The sequence below is a fragment of the Muscardinus avellanarius genome (assembly GCF_963383645.1).
Source record: "Muscardinus avellanarius genome assembly, chromosome: X".
In the NCBI taxonomy this organism is placed as follows: domain Eukaryota; kingdom Metazoa; phylum Chordata; class Mammalia; order Rodentia; family Gliridae; genus Muscardinus; species Muscardinus avellanarius.
In genome coordinates, this window is record NC_137792.1 from 90,240,430 (window position 1) to 90,260,640 (window position 20,211).

The window sequence follows — 20,211 nt, forward strand, 5'->3', positions numbered from 1 at the left end:
GGAGCAGGAGCCAGGGGAATGCTCACCAAGTGTCTTATGCAGGTATGTCACTCTTCTATGAATTACATTATGATGTGAGGCTATAAGACTATAATGCACTAATAAAAAGTGTTTTCAAAAGTTAACCATAAGAAGTATTGCTGTTGTCAAAAAGTAAGATGTGACAAATGTTGACAAGGATGAAGAGAGAAAAAAAATGTATAATTATAGTGGGAATGTAAATTGACATAATCATTATAAAAAACAGCATTGAGTTTCCTAAAAAACTAAAAACAGAACTACTAATACTTCAAGAGAATTAAATAAGAATCTTGAAGATATTCCTCCACTCCCAGGTTCATTGCAGTATTACTCACATTAGCCAAGACTGTAACAACATACATATCTGAAAATAGATGAATGAATAAAGAAAAGAAAATACAGACACAGGAACGTGATTCAGCCAAAATATGAAAATGTTGCCATTTGTGACAACATGGATAAATTTAGACTATATTATGCTACAGGAAATAAGCCAAAGACAGCCAGGTGTGGTGGCGCACGCTTATAATCCCAGCATTTGGGAGGCTGAAACTAGAGGATCGCGGCTGGCGGACAGCCTCAGATACTTAGTGAGGCCCTCCGCAACTCAGTGAGACCCGGTTTCAAAATAAAAAATAAAAATAGGGCAAGGGGTGTAGCTCAGAGATCGAATGCCCCCAGGTTCCATCCCCAGACCCGCAAAAAATAATAATAATAAGCCAAAGAAAAATACTGCATCTCATTCACTGCATCTCATTCATGTATGTGCATTATCCATTTCCCCATTACTATAACAAAATATCTGAGGAAGGGTAATACATAAGGAAAAGAGATTTGTTTATTTCAGTTTGGGAGACTAAAATTCAAAGAGCATGGCACTGACTCTTGGGAAGATTCCCTGGATCTGTCATATCATGAAATATAGCATCACAAATGGCAGGAATATGTGCAAGAAGGAAAAATCACATAGCGAAACAGGAAGAGAGAGTGAAGAGGGAGCAAACTTGGTTCTTTATTTATTCATTTTTTTGGGTGGTACTGGGGTTCCTGGAAGCCCTTCTACCTCCGGGCTACACTCCCAGACCTATTTTATTTTTGGAAACATGGTCTCTTAAGCCAGCGCGCTGGCTTCAAACCTGTGCGATCCTCCTGTCTCTGCCTCCCAAGCACGGGGATTACAAGCGTGCGCCACCACACCCTGCTAACTTGGTCCTTTATAACAACACACTATTACGGGAACTAGTTGGGGTACCATGAGAAATATATCAATCCCTCCCAACAGCAGCATCTCCAACAACCAAATCACCTCCCAACATCGCCACACTAATGACCGATATGTGAACCATTGGAGGAAACATTGAAGCCCTATGTAAATCATAGCAATGTGGAATCTTTAAAAATTGAACTCAGACAGACAGTAGAAACGTTGTTGTTGCTGGGATGGATATATAGCTCAGTAGAAGAGCCTAGCATACTTGAAGACCTGAGTTCCATCTCCAATACAAAAGACAAAGATGAAGATGAAGACAAGAAAGGTTGTTTCCAGGGGATAAGAACTGAGGAGAATGAAATCATGCAGGTAAAATTTTTAGTTACAAGATATATTTTGAGGATCTTATGCATGACACAGAGATTACAGGTAGTAATACTGTATTGGAGTTGGGCATGGTGGCATATGCCAATAATCCCAGAACTTGGGAGGCTGAGACAAGGAGGGCTGCAGGTTCAAGGCCAACCTTGGCAATTTAGGGAGACCATGAGCAATTTGGTAAGACCCTCTCTCAAAATAAATTATAAAAATGGCTAGACATGTAACTCAGAGGTAGAATGCCTCTGAGTTCAATCCCCAGTACCAAATATATACCATATTGATTGTATAATACTTGAAACTTGCTAAAAAAATAGTTCCTTATTGTTCCTACCATAAAGAAATAAAAAGAAACTGACTGGATTTATAAGGCTACATATTGTATGAGCCTAACTATACGATATTCTTAAAAATGAAATACTGTCAAGACAGAGTGGTTGCTAAGGTTAGGGCTGAAAAAAAAAAGTTTGACTAAATGAACTCCACAAAGGACGTGGGTGATAGGGAACTCTTCCATAGCTTGGTTGTGATGGTAGTAACATAACTAAATTTTCCATAGAACTTTACACAAAAAGGAAAAATGTACTTTATATGAATTTTAAAATATTTGTTTTGTCAAAAGAGACTTAGCTGCCATAGAAACCACCTGCAAAGAAACCAATCTATTTTTGGAACCTGACTTAAACAAACTATACAAAAATTTTGAGCAAACAAGGAACTTTGAATACCTGCTGAAAGTTATTTGATATTAAAGAGTTGCTCTTGATTAGAGTGTGCATATAGCTGAGCATAGTGGTGCATCCCTGTAATCCCAGCACTTGGGAGGCTGAGAAAGGAGAATTACAGGTTTGAAGCCAGACTCAGCAATTTAGCAAGGCTCTGAACAACTTAGCAAGATCCTGTTTTCAAATAAGAAATAAAACAGAGCTGGGGGTATGGTTCTGAACGAATGCCCCAGGATTCAATCTCCAGTATAAATAAATAAATAAATAAATAAATAAATAAATAAATAAACTCTTAAAAACTCAAGATGTGCCTCCTCATGCCCAAACAAGGGAGAAGGCACTTCCCTTCTGTAGTAATGAATAGAAGCAATAGAAATCTACCTAGGAGCTGACAACTGCAGTCTTTGATTCCAGCACAATATGGTTTCTCTGGCCTTTCTCCCCACCCAGACGCTGAAGGGAGGTCACATTGCATTATATCAGAGAGAACTGTTCAGACCAGTGTCCACACAAAAGGCATCCCATGGAGGCATGGCATGTAAATTTGTTTATGATGTTTTATTGAACACCACTACAAATCGAGTAGTTTAAAATAAAGCAAATTTATCTACAGGTCTGAAATTCAGAAATCCAAAGTTTTTTTTACTAAACCAAAACCAAGGTGTGAGGAACCCTTTGTTCCTTCTGAAGGCTCTAAGGAAGAATCTGGTTCCTTGCCTTCTGTCACTTCTAGAAGCCTCCTTCTAGAAATGTGTTACTAGACTCCCTCCACCTTCAAAACCAGTGGCTGTTATGGTTAGATGTAAAATGTCTCTTGAGGAGCTCATATATTAATGTTTATAGATGATGTAATTAAGTCATGAGGATTGTAATATCATCAGTAGATCTATCTATTTGGATTTATCTAGGTGTATCCTAGGCAGGTGTGGCTTGAGAAGGAGGTCCCTGGGGCTATGGCCTTAGGGACTGTGGCCTATGTCTTTGAATCCCCTTGATCACTCTCTTGCTTCCTTCCAGCCTCCATCATGTGAAAGCAGAGCCCTTGCTCTCTCCCTTTCCCTACTTCCTACCACCATGCCCTGATGTCCGCAGACCTGGCCTGACACCAAGACTGAACTCTGGAATCTCCAAAAACTGGGAACAAATAAATCTTCTTTACTCTAAAAATATAAATAAATAAATAAATAAATAAATAAATAAATAAAGTGTGGATATAGTTTAATATTTATGCCTCACTTTGTTTTTATACCTTAGATACTGAAATATGTAGCAATCAAATATGAAGTTGGAAATTTGCTTCAAAATAATGGTGTGGTTAGTGAGTAAGTGGTGTTCTAATGAAACAAGACTGACCATCAATCAACTATTGTTGAAACTAGGAATGAATACATAGGTGTTTATTATAAAAATATTTTCTACGTGTGTATCTTTTCATTGTTTCATAGCAAAATGGTTTTTTATATTATGTTCAGTTTTTTAAAAGTGTGCATTGGAAACATGATTAGGAAAAATTATTCTTGATAAAATAATAAACAGACTAAAAAAGTTTTAAAAATAAGAAAAGAAGCCAGGTGCTATCACATATAACTGTAATCTCAGTATTTGGAAGGCTGAAACAAGAGGATCACAGGTTCAAGGCCTGTCTTAGAAACTTAGCGAGACCCTCAGCAACTTAGTGAGACTGTTTTAAAATAAAAAGTTCCAGAGGTTGGGGGCTGGGATGTAGCTCAGTTGCAAAGCGCCTGCTTTGCAGGTGTGGTGCTCTGGGTTTGATCCCCGGTTCAAAAAAAAAGGACAAAAAATAAGTTCCAGAGGTGTAACTCAGAGGTAAAATGCCCTTGAGTTCAATCCCCAGTAAACTGAAAAAAAAAGCAACCATAACATATTTGCTTGAGCTGATCAGAAATAGGTAAACAACTAACATAAGGCTTTCTGCTCTAAGTGAAAGAACAAAAATATGCTATTGGAATCATGATAACAATTCTAACTTTTCCACTCCAGGAACGTGGGATATCTTTCCATTTATATCTTTTTCAGGAGAAAAAAGAAAATATCAAAGTAATATTATACAATAACAGCTTAGAGGACTGAAAACATTGGTGGCCTACAGAAAAGGCACCTATGTAGCTGGTTGGGAGAGTTTATAGATAAATTTCCGCCATATGGCTTTTGTGACTTTTGAATTTGAAAAATAACAATGAATTATCTATACAAAATTAATGTTTTTAATTATTTATTTTTGGTGCTACTGGGTATGGAACCCAGAGGCTTTCTACCTCTGGGCTACACTCCTAGACCTATTTTAATATATTTATTTGGAAACAGGGTCTCATTATGTTGCTGAGAGCCTCAGTTAGTAGCTGAAGCTGGCTTCAAACCTGCAGAAATCCTCTTGGCTCAGCCTCCCAAGTACTGGAATTACAAACATGCACTACCATGCCTGGCTCCAAAATTAATGTTTTTTAAATAAGAGACTTCCTTTTGCACATATTGTGTTCTTGGCATCTTTTTTAAAAATTAGTTGATAATAAACACATGGATTTATTTTAGGGCTCTTTATTTTGTTCCATTGGTCTATATACCAGTAGCATGCCTCTTTGATTCCTATAGCTTTGTAAAATATTTTGAAATCAGGTGGTGTTGAGCCATGGACATTTTCTTTTTGCTCAAGATTATTTTTATGCATTTTATTTTTTAAATTTTTTATTGGTGCATTGTATTCATTCATCATAATGTGACAAAAGACACTGCAGAAATATGGGAACATCTTAAAATTATTTTATATATCTGGTATTTTTGTGTGTGGCTCTATAAAAAATTGGGGGATGTTTTCTACTTTTGAAAAATGCTATTGGAATAATGATAACAATTCTAAATTTTCCATTCCAGGGAAATGGGGTGTCTTTCCATTTATATCTTCCTACCTTCTTTTTTCTTTATGCATTCCTGTGGATTAAAAATGGGGGCCCTCTACCCCTGAGCTATATCCCCAGGCTTTATTTTTATTTATTAAATATTTACTTATTTACTTACTTATTTTTTGGAGACAATCTCACTGAGGTACCTAAGCTGGCCTCAAACTTGCTATCCTCCTGCTTCAGGTTCCCAAGTAGCTGGGGATGCAGTAATATGCTACCCACCCCGCTACAACAGTGTCTTTCATCAGTGTTTTATATTAATACACTTTGCATAATTTTAATGATGGCTACTAGTGGATTTTCTAACACCGAATTACCAATGACTTTCATAAATACAACCTTATTTGCAGTGTGTTAGGCTTTTAAAATAACAATGAAAATATTTTCTAGAAAATATTTGGGGATTTTTCTGTATATATTCATAAATTAGATTGGCATGTTGTTTCTTTTGTTGTGCTATCTTTGTCAGATTTTGCTAACAGGGTTATGCTAACTTTGTAAGCATAAATTAAGAATCTTTTAAAATCATATTTAACCCTGAAACAACTTATTGAAGATAAGAGTTATTTGCTCTTTGGAAGTTTAGGGGTGTAGGGGAGAGCCATAAACCTGTTCCAGGTTTTGTGAACAACAGAATTTGACTGCTCTGCAGTATCTTAAATGTATTATTAGTTTAGTAGTGTTTTCCAGTGTTGTTAAGATATCATTGAATATTTTTTATAAAATTTTCAGGGACTTTGGGGAAGATGGCGACGGAGAAAAGCAGGGCTTAAGAGCCCCTCTAACAACCAATCTCTATTACCACAAAATCAGCACCTTTCATAGCCAGAAAACACCATCACCAGAGAAACAAAAAATCACCAGCTCCAGAAAGGAGGGGGTCTCAGAACGGAGCGCAGAGCCACAGAGGAGATACGCCGGTCTCACGACCGAGGACACTACAGCAGCGCCTTACTGCTGGCAGCAGCGGAGAGTTCACTGGACAGATACAGCTACAGACCAACGCAATACAGCCCACCAGGCTCCAGAGAGAAGCAGCGGGCAGCGAGCAGAGGTGAGCCGCTGTGGAAAAGCTGGGCGGGATTTGGCAGATTTTCCGGCTCAGGGACATCTAAAGCTCCCAGTGGCTGGGCTCATCACATGATGCAGGGACTCAGAGCGGAGCTCAAAAGCAGAGAAGAAATACGCCAGCCTCACGGCTGAGGGATGGCAGCAGCACCATATTGCCATCGGAAGCAGCAGCAGCAAAATCACCGAGTCCACTACAGCTCCATCTGCGTACTCAACAACAGTGAGTCAAATTGCGGGCCCCAGAGGAGAAATCCCAGTACTGACTCCCAGGGACTTGACCCAGTGGGGGAGTGGTGGTGGCAGAGATATCACACCATAGGAGAAAGCGCAACCTGGCACCCCCCATAGTCTAAAGCATCCTCTATTGACTCCCTGGGTCTGAGACTCTGCGATACAACCCAGTAAAGGAGTAGTGGGGTCTGAGATACCACAGACTCGAGATCCAGAGCACCTTAAGTGAAGTCATAGTGACCCAAGGGAAGAACTCAGAGAAGGAACAAACTTCCGAAATCATGGGAAAGAGGAATAACACTGGAGCAATGAATGCCCACAACCCCACAACATCAGAACCCGATAAAACAGAAAATCAGAGATTTCTAGAAGATCAAATCAGGAAAATAACTGTAGAAATAATAGAGGTGCTTCGAAAAGAACTCAGAGAGAGCCAAAAAGAGATAAAGGATGCAATTAATGAAGTAAAGGCCTCAATTCAAAGCACAAACAACCGATTAGACCACATGGAGAACAGAATCTCGCTCTTAGAAGATGATCATTCCAAAAAATGAACGCATAGTTTCTAATCTAGAAAAGAATATCCGACAGAAGGAATCTGATATTGAAGAAATATGGGCCCATTTTAAAAGAGCTAACCTAAGAATAATTGGAATAGAGGAGGGAAAGGAAGGTGAAACCAAAGGGATCAACAATCTCTTCAAGGAAGTAATAGCAGAAAATTTTCCAAACATAGAGCAAGAGGTTGATACACAGGTCCAGGAAACTTATAGAACTCCCTTTAGACAGGATCGGAGAAGACGATCCCCATGCCACATAATTGTCAAAATGACCAATGTGGAAGCCAAGCAGAGAATTTTAAAGGCAACAAAAACAAAGAGCCAAGTGACATTTAGAGGCAAACCAATTAGAATCACTCCAGACTTCCCAAACCAAGTCATGAGAGCCAGAAGGGCTTGGAGTAACATATTCCAAACTCTGAAAGAAAACAACTTCCAGCCAAAAATTTCCTACCCAGCAAAACTTTCTATCAAATTAGATGGAGAAATAAGAAGCTTCCATGACAAATGGAAACTCAAGGAATTTATGTCTTCAAAACCAGCACTAAAGAAAATACTCAAGGAGATTAACTGCAAAGAAGAAATAGGTATTACACGCCAGAACCAAAGAAACAAGATTTTCCCTCCAGCAGACAACTAAGCAAAGAAGAATAAACAGTATCTCAAACAGAAATAAAATCTTAACATGTTAGGAATTAAAATTTCTCTCCCTATAATCACACTGAATGTAAATGGCCTCAACTCCCCAATAAAAAGACATAAAGTAGAAAAATAGATTACAAACCAGAATCCATTCATCTGCTGCTTACAGGAAACACACCTTACAAGTAAATATAGGAACAAACTCAAGGTAAAGGGCTGGAGCAAGATAATACAAGTCAATGGAATTCGAAGAAAAGCAGGAGTAGCAACTATGATATCAGGCAAATTAGACTTCAAACCCAAACTTATTAGAAGAGACAAAGAAGGTCATATTTTACTGGTAAAAGGAATAATCCATCAAGAGGGAATAACAATAATCAACATCTATGCCCCAAACATAGGTGCAGCTACTTTCATAAATCAAACTCTTTGTGACATGAAGTCACACATAAATCCCAATACAATAATACTGGGAGACTTCAACACACCACTCACAACACTAGACCTATCTTCCAAAAAGAGGCTTAGTAAAGATGCCTCAGAACTAAAGAACACCATTAACCAAATGGACCTGTTGGACACATATAGAATATTTCACCCAACTACAGCAGAGTTTACATTTTTCTCAGCTGCTCACAGAACCTTCTCCAAAATAGATCACATCCTGGGACACAAAATGAGCACTAGCAAATTTAAAAAATGTTACATACTTCCCTGTGTCATTTCAGACCATAATGGAATAAAACTAGAAATCAACTATAAGAAGACCCAGAGAAACAACATAAACATGTGGAGACTGAACACCACACTTCTAAATGAAGAATGGGTCAAAGAAGAAATAGGTAACACACACCAGAACCAGAAAAACAAGATTTTCCATCCAACAGACAAGTAAGATTAGTTATCTGTGGAGATTCATTATTTATGTTAGTCTTTTACCTATCTCTAAATTGTATTGTTTGCTTTGATTGTTGTTAATTTTTAGGATTTCTAGTTGGAATATTAATATACCTTCAGATATAGCATTTGGAAATATTTTATCCAATTCTATCAGTAACTTTTAACTCTGTTTACATTGTCTTTGGATATACAATATTTTTTTTATTTTTTAGGGAGTTTGTATACTCTTCTGTTGCCTGTGCCATTAAAATCATATCCAAGAAATTACTGCCAATTTCAATGTTGTGAGGTTTTATGACCCAGAATTTCTTCTAAAAGTTTATAGTCTTAAGATTTATATTTAGGTCTTTTATCTCTTTTGAGTTAATATTTGTATATGGGATTAGGTAAGGGTCCAATTTTATTCTTTTTCATGTAATTATTATTTTTCAGCAATATTTAGTTAAAAGATTATTATTTCCTCCACCAAATGTTCATGGAAACCTTGTCAAAAATAACTTGAAATATATGGAAGAATTTATCTCTAGGCTTTTATTTAACTCCAATGGTTTATATATCTGCCTTTAGAACAGTACTACACTGTTTCAATTATTGTAGCTTTATATGGTTTGAAATCAAAATATATATATATATATATATATATATATATCTTCTAGCTTTGTTCTTTTTCAAGATCGTTTTGGGTATCTAGAGTCCATATTCCATATTAGGATAGATTTTTTTCTGAAAAATAAATATATAAATATATGATAGTTTCACCTAAAAAAAAAGAAAAAACAAATTCTCTGGTAAGAAAGAAAGCAAAAAGAAATATTGAAATGTTATCTTTAAGTTATCAAAAGCTTGGTATCAGACCAATGAAACTGTTATGTGAGATTATCATTTTTAATTTTGAATAAATTGCTATAATACTAGATATCAACCACTAAGCCAAGCATGGGAAGGAGGGATGGGGAGGGAATGGGGTGGGGATCGGGTGGGGGCTGACTGGGTGATGTGTGCATGTATGCCTACAAAAGTTTTTTTGTATCCCACTATGGTATGAATACAGTGCACCAATAAAAAATTAAAATAAATAAATAAAATTTTCAATCTCATCAAGATTTTCAAATTTTAAATATTTTAAAAACCTCATACCTACCTATCTATATGCACAGTCCTAATCATAGCAGTTGAGTGTTCTTTTTCTTTAATTTGATATGCTTAATATTTGAGTGTATGTGTCTCTGTCTCCAAAGAAATGGCTTCTGGATTTTTAGATAAATGTACAACACTTCTGTTTTATAATTTATGTTTATCTTTTTAGGATACATTCTCCCACTTTCCATATATTTTCATTGTTCTTCTAACTTCAGGAGTTGAGTGCTATATACACTAGTTTTCTTTCTTCCTAATATAGAATAATATACAGTTATGAATTTATGAGTTTAGCTTTCATGTTTCCCTTAAACTGTATTATGCTGAGTTTTCATTACTGATATATTCTAACAAGTGAAACCTGTAACAAAATTATTTTTCTTAAACTAGAAGATTATATTTATTTATTTGTTTATTTATTTACTTACTTACTTACTTATTTTGGTGGTACTGGGGATGGAACCCAGAGGCCTTCTACCTCCGAGCTACACTTCCAGACCTATTTTATATTTTATTTAGAAACAGGGTCTTTCTAAGTTGCTGAGAGCCTCACTAAGTAGCTGAGGCTGGCTTCGAACCTGTGTGATCCTCCTGTCTCAGCCTCCCAAGTACTGGAATTACAAGCATGCGCCACCACACCCAGTGAAGATTATATTTAAGTGAGTAGTTTTCAAGTATATAACTTTGGTAAAGTTCTTTACTTGCATGCATTATGCTCTGGGTTCAATCCAAAATACTAAAAAAGAAAAGACTTAAAAAAAGTCAAAAAGTGCCTGGCAGGGTTACACATGCCTGTAACCACAGTACTTGGGAGACTAAGACAGGAGGATCACAGGTTTGAGTACAGCCTCTGCTATGTAAAAAGACTTTTGGCTTGGAGGTGGAATGCTCCTGGGTTCAATAATAAGTACCACAAAAAAATGAATAGCCAGGCATGGTGGTGCACATTTGTAATTCCAGTATTTGGGAGGCTGAGACAGGAGGATTGTGATTCATGGACAACCTCAGCTACTACTTAGTGAGGCCCTTTCCAACTCAGTAAGAGCCTGTTTCAAAATAAAAAATAAAAAATAGTGCCAGGCATGGTGGTGTATGCTTATAATCCTAGAATATGGGAGGCTGAGACAGAAGGATCACCATTAGCGGCCAGCCTCATTTACTTAGTGAGGCCTTTTGCAACTCAGTGAGACCCTGTTTCAAAATAAAGAGTGAAAAATAGAACTGGGAATATAGCTCAGAGGTAGAATGCCCCTGGGTTCTATCGGTAGTAGAGTTGGGGCCAGACGTGGTGACACATGCTTGTAATCCCAGCATTTGGGAGGCAGAGACTGGAGGATCATGGTGGTTTGTGGACAGCCTTAGGTAGGTACTTTGCAACTCAGTGAGGGTTAATTGGGTGACGTTTGCATGTTTGTCTCTACCATCTTGTATCCCATTAAGATGTATGACTACAATGCACCAATAAAAAATTAAAAATTAAAATAAATTAAAAATAAATTAAAAATCACAAATATAGGGTGGGGGTGTAGCTTGGAGATAAAATGCCCCTGGGTTCCATCCTTAGTACCACAAAAAAAGGACTAAACACCAGGGCTGGGGTGTAGCTCAGAGGTAGAATAGCCCTGGGTTCCATCCCCAGTACTGCAAAATAGATAAATAAATAAATAGTTTAAATTCTGATTTGTTGAGCACTGGAAGAGTGAAAATATAGAGTTATATTATAAATTTTATTGTATAGTGAATGTGGCCTGAATAATAAAAGCCTTTTGGAACATGTTGAAGTTTCTCCTGTACCATCTGATTTTAATTAAGTCTCCTTGATTCAATAATTAGATTTAATTTATGTAACATGCTAATTATATTATATACCACATTAAATTACAAGTTACTATATCATTGTACATCTGAGTAGCATGGTAATTATGGTACATATTAGGTATATTAATCAGAACCTCTTTATTTTTATTTGATTTTACTATCTTCAAAGTTGACATGGGTAGGATAGAGAAATAAATACAAATTATTGGTCATCAGCATGCAGTTTGTAATTAATGTGACATAGGCACAAAAAGACACGTATAAATATGGTTATCACAGTCAATCGTTTGCAATACCAAACTACTAGAAATAACCTAGGTGACAAGAGTTGGGGAAATGACTAAATGTGACATATTAATATGGCCTTCTTAAATAAACCACAACATTTTCATACTGATGGGCCAAATAAATTTATATCATATACACACCCTACAGGGCTTAAGAAGAATAAAATATCTGAATGTACTTATATAGAAGTGTGTGCATGTGTGTGTGTGTGTGTGTGTGTGTGTGTGTTTGTGTTTGTGTGAACTTGAAGATTCTTTGTTCTAGTTTTCTGGGAAAAATATGCCATGGAATTTTGGTAGAGATTACAATGAATCTCTGCATCACATTGGGTACTACAGACTTTTATTTTTGCAGTACTGGGGATGGAACCCAGGGGCATTCTACCTTTGAGCTACACACCCAGCCCTCCTTTTTATTCTTTATTTTGAACCAGGGTCTTACTGAGTTTTAAAGCACCTAAGTAGCTGAGGCTGTCCAAAAACCGCAATCCTCCTGTCTCTGGAGGCTTATTATAGACATTTTAACAATAGTAATCCTTTTGACCTATGAAAAAGGGATATCTTTCCATTTACTCCTGTCTTCAAATTTCTTATATCAATGATACCATAAAATTTTAATCTTTCAGAGTATCGATATTTCAGCTTTTAGATTAAACCTATTTCTAAGTGTTATATAATTTTTTAATTTTGTTATTGGTGCATTGTATTCATACATCATAATGGTATTCTATTATAAATAAGATTGTTTTCTTAATTTCTTTTCAATTTGTTGTAATTATGCATAAACATAACTGAGTTTTGAGCCAGGTGTGGTGGCAAATGCTTGTAAACCCAGTATTTGAGAGGCTGATACCGGATGATCATGGTTCTCAGACAGCCTCAGCTACTTAGTGAGGCCCTTCACAACTCAGTGAGACCCTTTTTCAAAAATAAAAAGACTAAAAAATAGGGCTGGGACTGTAGCTCAGAGATTGAATGGCCCTAGGTTCCATCCCCAAAACCGCAAATAAAAAACATAATTTATTTTTGTGTGGTGATTTTGTATCATGCAAATTTGAGTAATAACTAAAATAGCCAAATCAATCTTAAGAAAGAGAACACATCTGGAAGTATCACACCTCTTGATTTCAAATTGTATTACAAATCCATAGTAATCTAAACAATGAGGTATTGGCATAAACACAGACACAGTCCAATTAGACAGAATATAGGGTCCAGTAATAAACCCAGGTATATAGACAACTGAACTTTGACATGATCACCAAGAACCCACAATGAGGAAAGGATGCCTTTTCATATTGAAAAACTGGGTATTCACATGTAAGAGAATGAAGTTAACTTACATTATATACACACTCTCAAAAAAAGGAATCCAAATAGGTTAAATATTTAAATAAGACCTGAAACTGTAAAACTTTTAGAATAAAACATGTTTTAATTTTGCATTACTTGTGTAACTAAAATTAATTTTCAGCATCAGAAAATGAAAACATTAGCTAGGTAGGTGCTGCATGCATACTTGGGAGGCAGAGACAGAAGGATCTCAGGTTCAAGTCGGCCTCAGCAACTTAATAAGACCCTGTTTCAAAACAAAATATAAAAAGTCTAGGGGTGAAGCTTAGAGATAGAATGCTCCTCGGTTCAATCCCTAGTACCAGAGGCTGCTGGTGGAGCTGAAACTCGGTGGTAAGAATGCCTGTCTTGCATGCCAAGGGTATGGGTTCATCTTCAACACCACACAAATCCACAGTATCAAAATAAATTTTTAAAGCAAAACATTGGTCTATAATTATTTTTACCATTTTTTCACAAATAAGTTCAAATACCAATATATTTGCTTATATAATGGACAAGTCTTTTCAAGTATAATAGGCAATGTTTGCAAAGATGAAGGATGCCCAGGATCTTTAATACCTTGCTGGGGGGATGAAAGCTCAGTGCAATACTTGTCTTGTAATTATATCAACCAAAAAAATTTACAAAACAATTCCATTTCAAGAAATACCTTAAGGAAAAATAACAAGAATGTACAAAGTTTTATAAATCTAAATATTTATTGGAGCATAACATATTATAGTAAAATTTAGAAACTCCCAAATGTTTAAAATGTTAGTTCTTTTTAAAATTTTTATTGGTGCATTGTATTCATACATCTTAATGGGATGCAAGATGGTGGAGACATACATGCACACATCACCCAATTATCCCTTACCCAGTTCCCACACTATTCCCTCACACCCCTCCTTCTCATGTTTGGCTTAGTTATTGATATTGATATGTTTGTTAAAGTACATCATGTGCATTAGAGAATTTCCTTCTTTCTCCCTCCCATCCTCTCACTTAGGTCACCTTATTTGATCATCTATAGAATCTCCTTCTTTGTCTAGAGTTTCTCCTATGACCCATTTTCTCCCTAGCTTTCATATATTACAGAGAGTATCTCATTTCTTAGTTTTTGTGACTGACTAATCTCACCTAGCATAATGTCCTCCAGATCCATCCAATTCCCTGTAAATGACGTATTTGTGGTTTTATATGGCTCAATAAATTCCATTGTGTACATATCCTACAGTTTTGTAATTCATTCACTTTTTAATTTTCATAAAATAACCTTTATTTTTAAAGTTTATATATGCACTACAGGAAACAAAAACACAAGAAGCAAAGAACAAAGTCATCCAGTCACGAGCAGCTGGGTTGGCTGTGGTCTTCCACTCCTGTGTACACGTACACGACATGCCATTTGTGTGATCAAGATCGTAGTATGTATCGTGCTTTTCCACACATCAATATTCAACTCAAAAATCTCAGTTACAAGAGTATTTTCAATAACCAAGGATATAGTACACCAACTCAACCTGTCGAAAAAGTAACTGTAATCCTGCCTTTATTGGGACGAAAACATTTCTGAAAATAGAAAGAGCAGCAGGACATTGGATAGACATACTGGCAGAGTTGAGTAAAATACTATATTCCCTTAATGCTTGATTTAAAAACAGATTTTAGCAAGAGTATACCAGCATGTTTCTAAGAGTTATCAGATTACTACTAAAATATTAACTTCAAAGTATATTCCCAGTGAATTAAGGTGGTACTATGTAACAGCACAGAAGATGCACACACACCAATGGCTCAAAACAAAATAAAAATATAAATCTGAGGAACACTTGCTCCACCTCTGTGCACTTCCTTCTGCCACTCTGCTGCCAGCGGGATGAACAAGTCCTGACACACTGCCCAAAGGTGTGACGATTCCATGACCAAGGTGCACCTTAACAATTATAACAAAAAGGTATTTTCATCTTTTGAAGTACATCTTGGCTGTTTCCATAGTTTGCCAGTGGTGAATTGTGTAGCTATGAACATAGATACCCACACATTAGTTTGGTAGTTTGGTTTCCTTTCTTTTGGGTAGATACCCAGGATTGGTATTGCTGGATCAAATGGTATGTTCATTCCCATTCTTCTGAGCATCCTACATAGTGTTTTCCAAAGTCATACTAATTTGCAATCCCACCAACAATGTATTAGACGTCCCACTTCACATCCTCACCAACATTTGTTGTTTGTGTTTTGAATGGTTGCCATTCTAGTTAAAGTTAGATGGAATCTCGGGGTAATTTTGAATTGCATCTCTCTGATTGCCAATGATCTTGAGCATTTTTTCATATATTTATTGGCTATTTGAACTTCTTTGTGAAGTGTCTATTTAGTTCACTTGCCCATTTTTTGATTGGTTCTTTTCTATTTAGTTCACTTGTCCATTTTTATTGGTTCTTTTATATAAACTTTTATTGGTACATTATAATTAAGCATCATACTGAGGTATAGTGATAGTAATGTACATGCAAACAACACTTTGTGTATGTCTCAAATTCATCTTACATAGGTTCCCAAACTGGGTGATACCATCCCCAGAAGGACATTGAAACAAAATATAGATACATTTTTAATAAACGTCAAATCTGCCACTCTTTCTGTTTTTTTGCTTAAAGAAGGTAGATTTCAAAAAAAGGTAGATTTCCAGGAGATTATTGAATAATTTTTCTTCTGAAAAAGAGCATTAAAATAAGTATCATAACCTCTAACAGTCTTGAAAATATCCATACCCTTTGACTCAATAATTCAGTGTGTAAGGATGTATCCTAATCAGCATTTAGGTTCTATTTATCTAATCAGAGTTGAGTGGGATGAGTTATATACAGGGTGGATTGTTATAGCATGATATGTGACAGAAATTTAGAACATGAAATCTAATAAAACAATACCAATTAAATTGATTGTGGTTTATCATCTCAATAAACACCAAGGAATATTTCATTAGGTACTGGATATTGAAACCAGGGGCATTGTACCTCTGAGGTACATCCCCAGTCCTTTTAATTGTTTATTTTGAAAAAAAGAGTCTTAAAAAGAAGCTGAGTGTCCTACTAAGTTGTTGAGGCTGGCCTCAATCTGAGATCTTCCTGGCTCAGCCTCCCAAATACTGATATTACAGGCATGATTCACCATCCCTGGCTACCAATTAATCTTAAAAGCCTTGTTGTAGAAAATATTTAATGAAATAAATTAAATTAAATGAAATAGAGAACAAAAAACAATTCAAAGAATCAATAAAACAAAAAGTTGGTTCTTTGAAAAGATTAATAGAATTGATAAACCCCTGACCAACCTAACCAAAAGAAAAAGAGAATCAACTCAAATTATCAAAATTAGAAATGAAAAAGGAGATATCACCACAGATAGTGAAGAAATTCAAAAGATTATCAGAAACTACTTTAAAATTTTTTACTCCAATAGACTTGAAAACCTGGAAGAAATTGATAGATTTCTAAGCACAGTTCACCTTCCTACACTCAGCCAAGAGGACATAGCAAGCCTAAACCAACCAATAACAGCCAAAGAAATAGAAACATAAATAAAATTATTCCACCAAAGAAAATCCCAGGCCCAGATGGGTTTCCAGCTGAATTCTACAAAACCTTCAGTGAACAACTAATACCAATACTTCATAACTTGTTCTGGGAAATTGAAAGAGATGGAACTCTCCCAAATTCCTTCTATGAGGCCAGTATCACATTAATCCCCAAACCAAATAAAGATACTTCAAAAAAGGAAAACTACAGGCCAATATCCATAATGAACATAGATGCAAAAATTCTAAACAAAATATTAGCTATACGCATTCAAAACTATATCAAGAGAATAATACATCATGACCAAGTTGGTTTCATCCCAGAAAAAAAAGGCTGGTTCAACATACGAAATCAATACATGTTATTAACCACATAAATGGAACCAAGAACAAAAACCACATCATCATAGCAATAGATGCTGAAAAAGCATTCGACAAAATCCAACACCAATTTATGTTAAATTTATGTTAAAAAAATACTGCAGAAAATTGGGATAGAAGGAATGTACTTCAACATCATTAAGGCAATATACTGTAAACCCAAAGCCAATGTTATATTGAATGGGGTAAAACTGCAAGAATTTCCTCTAAAGTCAGGAACAAGACAAGGATGCCCACTATCACCACTCCTTTCCAATATAGTCCTTGAGATTCTTGCTGTAGCATAAGACAAGAGAAGGAAATCAAAGGAATTCACATAGGAAGAGAGGAATTAAAATTATCCTTATTCACAGATGACATGATCCTTTATCTGGAAGACCCAAAGAACTCAACCAAAAGACTTCTGGAGCTGATTGACAAATTCAGCAAAGTCGCAGGATACAAAATCAACCTAAATAAATCAGTGGCTTTTCTTTATGCCAACAATGAATCCACGATGAAAGAAACAAAGAAAACAATTCCATTCACTATAACTTCAAAACCAATAAAATATTTAGGAATAAAGCTAACTCAAGATGTAAAAGACCTCTACAACAAAAACTATAAAACATTAAAGAAAGAAATTGAAGAAGACCTTGGAAGATGGAAAGATCTCCTGTGCTCATGGATAGGCAGAATAAATATCATCAAAATGGCCATTCTGCCAAAACTTATCTATAGATTCAATGCAATTCCCATTAAAATACCAGCGACATTCTTCAAAGACCTAGAACAATCAGCCATGAAATTTATATGGAGAAAGAAAGGACCCAGAATAGCCAAAGCAATTCTCAGCAATAAGAAACATGCAGGAGGCATCACAATCCCAGACTTCAAATTATACTATAGAGCAATAGTAGTAAAAACAGCATGGTACTGGCACAATAACAGATATACTGACCAGTGGATTAGAATAGAAGATACAGAAACAAACCCACACATCTTTAGTCAATTAATCTTTGACAAAGGGGCCAAAATCATACACTGGAGAAAAGACAGCCTTTTCAACAAATGGTGCTGGGAGAACTGGCTATCCATTTGTAAAAAGATGAATCTAAACCCCTATATCTCACCATGCACAGGAATCAACTCAAGATGGATCAAAGACTTAGAAATTAGACCAGAGACTGTGAAGTTAGTAGAGGAAAGCATAGGTTCAACACTACAACATATTGGCACAGGCAGTAACTTTCTCAACAAAACCTCCAAAGCTCAGGAAATTAAAGCAAGAATTAACAAGTGGGATAGCATCAAACTTAAGTTTCTTCTCATCAAAGGAAACCATCAATAACTTAAAAAGGAAGCCTACAGAATTGGAAAAGATCTTTACCAGCCACCACTCTGATAGGGGACTAATATTCAGAATATACAAAGAGCTCAAAAGACTCTACACTAGCAAAACAAACAATCCAATCAAGAAATGGGCAAATGAACTAAATAGACATTTCACAAAAGAAGAGATACAAAGGGCCAATAGATACATGAAAAGATGTTCTACATCACTGGCCATCAGGGAGATGCAAATCAAAACTATATTGAGATTCCATCTAACCCCAGTCAGATTGGCAAGCATAAAGAAATCACACAAAAACAAATGCTGGCGAGCATGTGGGGAAAGAGGAACTCTTTTACACTGTTGGTGGGAGTGCAAACTAGTTCAGCCTCTATGGAGATCTGTGTGGAGATTCCTAAGAAAGGTGGGAATAGATCCACCATACGATCCAGCTCTACCACTCCTGGGTATTTTTCCAAAAGGGTTAAATTCAGAGAACTATAGCAACATATGCATACCTATGTTCATAGCAGCACAATTCATAATAGCCAAAATATGGAACCAACCCAGATCACCATCAACAGATGAATGGATTGCAAAACTCTGGGAAATACACACAATGGAATTCTACTCAGCCATAAAGAAGAACAAAATCATACCATTTTCAAGAAGATGGAAAGTCCTGTAGAGCATTATGTTAAGTGAGACCAGCCAAGCACAGAAGGAGAAGGTACATATGTTTCCTCTAATATGCCCAAACTAGGAAACCTAGGGGATACCAGTGGTACTCCAGATAATGGAGTGGAAATACCAGCAAAGCTTAAATGGAAAGATAGAGGAGGAGGAAGGCTGAACTTGATTAACTGGGGTCCACATCCAAATATGTGTAAAATTATGAATATGGCATGGTTACCCAGGACAATCATTGTTGGGAGGGGGGAAGGGAAAACAGGGGTGGGAGGGGAGAGAGGGCATCAAGTATAGTTTAAATGTATACTGTTTATGTTCAATAAAAATAAAAAAGAAAATATTTAATGTCATTGAAAAATATAAACTTCATATTATTAAATGAAAAATCAAGTTGTAAATAATGTAGACAAGAAAATCATCATTGTAAAAATGAATGTCCATATTGAACAAAGTTATGTGGTTAGCCATATAAGTGTAGAAAGCTTTCAACCTGAAACTACTTTGAATTGGGAATGAAAAACAAATCCAATCACACATCCAGACCTGTCTGGCACAAAGTAAGCACTCAATAATATTTTTTGTTTTAGCTTGTTCATGCTGCTATAACAAAATACCTGAGTAATTTATAAAGAAGAGAAATTTATTCTCAGGGTTCTGGAAGCTAGAAAACACAAGATCAAGACTATGGCAAGTTTAATGTCTGATGAGGATTTGGTCTTTGCTTCAAGAGTATTTTTTTCTACATACTAAGAAGGAGACAAATCCTGTGTCCTCATATGGTAGAAGGAAGAGAAAATGGCAAACTCATTTCCCCAAACTCTTTTATTATGGCCTTTATTATGTCTATAAAGACTCTGCCTTTGTGAATTAATCATCTCTTACAGGTCTCACCTCTTAATACTATCACAGTAATGACTATTTCCACATATTTATTTGGAGGGATAAATTCAGTTTTTGTCAAATTAGATTATCTTCTATTCTTATTCCCCTGGTGTCATGCATTATCCCTTAGAGA